At 35.9% G+C, this 4,220-nt stretch overlaps 1 pseudogene; it reads left to right on the top strand.

Annotated features, from left to right (window-relative positions):
• The first annotated feature begins 2,723 nt into the window (after positions 1-2,723).
• On the top strand, positions 2,724-3,652 carry LOC143391656 (olfactory receptor 4C46-like; annotated as a pseudogene).
• The last annotated feature ends 568 nt before the right edge of the window (positions 3,653-4,220 follow it).

Raw genomic sequence — 4,220 nt, 5'->3', positions numbered from 1 at the left:
TATGTCTCCAGATTTTTCATGCTTCCTTTTAATCCACACTGACCATCCCATGAGCCTAGGGATGCAATTTAGTGCCTTCTGGGATTCTGGCTATTTCCAAAATACAATGAAAATTAGGAAAAGCAGGTTTTGGATCTAAGTGCTTTAAAATAGCTGCCATGACATTCAGTCCTTTAGTGCTTTACTTATCAAGTAATAGAGAATGAGTTTTCAGAAATGGTTTAAAACTGATAAGATAGAAGCATCTCTGTGACACGTATCATCAGGGAGCCTGCACCACTGGTCCCCAGGATGGACTTAGGCCACCATGCTATTCAGCTTTCCTAGCAACCTAGGTTCAGACAGGCAGATGTAAGTCCCACTTGTTTATGTTCTAAGTGCAGAGAATACGACCTGTACTCTAGAGTGGGTGACACACAAACACACTGCCAAGATTACCCACTTCTAAAACAAAGCTTTCCAACATGGGATAACTAATTCCTGGGAGAGGATGAACAACTACAAGCAAGGTACCTGAGTTTCTATGGGAACCTCTTTAAATATCCTGATAGCGTGAGATGAAAATATTTCTTGTTGTCATCAATATTTCTAGAGCAAGCCTCCTCATGAGTGGAATGACTCACTGAAATGTGTCTCTTTTGCACTTCCTGCATCCTGCCCTAATGCACCAGAAACAGGTAATGAGGGTCATTTCTCCATAATAGTGAATCAAGCAAATTTATTCTAAATTCAAACCTTGGGATTTCTTTGAAATCGTTTTAGGCTTTGGTGAGCACAAAGATTGAGACATACAAAAACACTCCCTTAAAACCAGTTTATTTGAAATTGAATTATCTGAGTAGTTTTCTTTTTAACACCTTCTTATCTTTCATACTCAAAGATGCTTACTGTAAGAAGAATTCATTTGAAGTTGCATTTGTGGCTGAACACACCGAAATGTCATTAAAATAACCTAGAACTGCAAAAGGTAGGTTTTCAACACTGTTGATACTTACTAATATTGTTATTTTTCATACACACTCAGATTTGCTTTTCTATATTTGTCAAATGCAGTCATAGAAAATCTCATCCTTATCCCAAATTTTCAAATGAGTAAAAAAAGTGTTATTAACCTAATTTAACATTGAACAATTTGATATATACAACATTTTACAAGAACCAACTAACACCAGTGACAAGATAGCTCACTTAATAACCAAGATTCATCTTGAAAAGAAAAACAAAATTTAAATAAATCGCTCACACAGAGAAGACCTAAATATGGATATTAATGGACACAAATCATCACTTGTTAGTTCAAACGCAGGGAAGTAGGACTGTTTATGGCATCAACTACTATGGATAATATAGATCTCTCTGGCTCATTTAAAAGTAAAACATTTTGGAAATAATTCTTCCTCAGTTTATTGCAGGGTCAAAAGTTTCTCTGTGTCTTTTCTCAAAATGTCAATTCTGCTTCTCTGATGAGTTTGTGCAGTTATAAAATTAGCCAGAAGTTCCTATATGTAACCCCAGCACCATGGTGGACCTGTTCATGTAACAATTAATTCTCATAACAAGTGATGAGGTAGGATTGTTATTCTCAGTTTATAGATGATGACATAGGAGTGCAAAGTGGCAAGAAATGCACCCCAAGTAAGAGAATCTGCAACAAGAATCTATAAAATCGCTTAAAACACATAAAATGTTCAGAAAGCTTTAGCCAACATTACCATTGTTTTTAGGACAATAAACATTAGTCTCTGACATTATTTCCTTACCTATTAAATTTATAAAATAAACCCAACCCCAAAGGTTATTCTATTAACATGTGTGTATAGTACCTGGTGCCTTATAATACATAAAATACACATTAAATATTCAATATCTACTATTATATAGTTAAAAGTTTTGTCAACAAGTATTCTAGATTATTATATAGTATCCCTTATATATTTTCATTTATTTCCATCACACACACACAGACACACACAAATTTAGTTGTAGATGGACACAATGCCTTTATTTTGTTTATTTATTTTTATGTGGTGCTGAGGATAGAGCCCAGTGCCTCACACGTGTGAGCCAAGCTCTCTACCACTGAGTAAAGTCCTAGCCCCTGATCGATCATTCTTTATACCACCTCTTATGAGTACTTTACCTGTGCTTCCTGTCTCCAGATTTCACTCACTACTAAACCTCATTCTACTACATTCAGGACATACAAAGTCCTTTGTGATAATAGTAGCTAAGATTCCCCCTTCCTCAAATTCCTTGTCATCCTTCTATCATACTCTATTACATTGTATAATTCTCCATTTGCTAACAATAAAAAGCAAAATTCTTTACCTGTGTTAAGATATCTATTACATTCATCTTTCACCTCCCTTTTTTGGGCTAAGCTGCTACAATGTGTAATCTCTTATGTCAATCCAGGCTTTGACTCATTTCAGAAAGTTAATATGCTCAGATGCAGATCACCTAGTGTGTTTACAAAAGTTCTTCATCTATACAATATTTTTCAAAAATTCTGTATAGGAGGGAATTTGAATAATCTTAACAATTCAGAGTTCTTTGTTCCACTTCAAGAAATAAAAAATACATGCAAAGAAAAACAATAAAACATAAGATCCCATGACTCCATAGAATTCAGGCATGTATTATTTAGTAGAATGGAGAAGTTTAATTAACCCAATGTTGTATCAATATTTTCAGGATATGTAATTAACTTTAGCATAAAGTTCATGGAGAATAAGAACAATGTGACAGAGTTTGTTCTTCTGGGACTTACTGACAACCCTAAGATGCAGAAAATTATATTTGTTGTGTTTTTGTTCATCTACATCATCTCTGTGGTAGGAAATTTGGTCATTGTTCTAACCATCACTGTGAGCTCACTATTGGGATCCCCCATGTACTTTTTCCTGGCCCATCTCTCATTTATTGATGCCTGCTATGCCTCTGTAAATACACCTAAACTGATTAGAGATTCACTTCATGAAGAGAAGACCATCCTTTTCAATGGATGCATGGCCCAAGTCTTTGGGGAACATTTCTTTGCAGGTGCAGAGTCATCCTGCTTACCGTGATGGCTTATGAAAGCTATGTAGCCATCTGCAAACCCTTGCACTATGCAACCATCATGAACTGGAGAGTGTGTGCCCTGCTAGTGGGAGTGTCCTGGATGGGAGGCTTTTTCCATGCAACCATCCAGATCCTCTTCATCTTCCAACTACCCTTCTGTGGCCCGAATGTCATTGATCACTTTATGTGTGATCTGAACCCATTGCTCAATCTGGCCTGCACTGATATTCACACTCTGGGGCTCTTTGTTGCTGCTAACAGTGGGTTAATCTACTCATTAAACTTCCTCCTCCTGCTGGTCTCCTATGTGGTCATCCTGCACTCCCTGAGAAACCACAGCTTGGAGGGTAGGCGCAAAGCCCTGTCCACCTGTGTCTCCCACATCACAGTGGTTGTCCTCTTCTTTGTTCCCTGCGTATTTGTGTACCTGAGACCTGCAGTTAATTTATCTATTGATAAAGCAATTGTTGTATTCTATACCATGATAACTCCCATGGTAAATCCCTTTATCTACACTTTCAGAAATGCTCAGATGAAAGATGCTATTAGGAAGTTATTTATCAGTAAAGCTATTTCAGATGATAAATGAATGTGCCTAAAACCCAGCAGTGATTCAGCTGAGGAGAATATGCAGACAATTTGGAACACATCAGCAAAATATAATTATAAGACAAAAATTTTAAAAATTGTTATTCAGAAAATTTTCATTGAGACAGTAGAAATTGGTTAAAAAATTGGAGTCAATCTAACCTAGAACCATGTCATGTATGTTTGAAAACTTTTACTAACTCTGGGCCTGGTTTTCCAACTTTATCCATGTATATGGATTCATAGGTTTTATTCCTCTAAGAAAAAAATAGAAAGAATGTTGGTGATGAGCAATAATCACTATAACTATCAATACAGGTAAGCTCTGCTATTTTACCCATAGGGCATTTTACTTATAGGACACTGACAGAAAGAAGAAATTATCAAAATAATTGAAGAAGAAATTATCAATATACAACAGATATACTGATGATCTAGTAACCAAAATATCACTGATATTTCAGATCATATGTTTAACTCCTATCATATGCTATCAGATAATGATGAGGAAAAGTTCCAATAATGGTACTAGTGAGAATTTTTGAGAAAAGACTATGCTTTGCATATCA

This window comes from Callospermophilus lateralis, chromosome 2, assembly GCF_048772815.1.
Source record: "Callospermophilus lateralis isolate mCalLat2 chromosome 2, mCalLat2.hap1, whole genome shotgun sequence".
Classification (NCBI taxonomy): Eukaryota; Metazoa; Chordata; class Mammalia; order Rodentia; family Sciuridae; genus Callospermophilus; species Callospermophilus lateralis.
The sequence above is the reverse complement of the archived record's forward strand: the minus strand, read 5'-3'. Positions and strand labels throughout refer to the sequence as shown.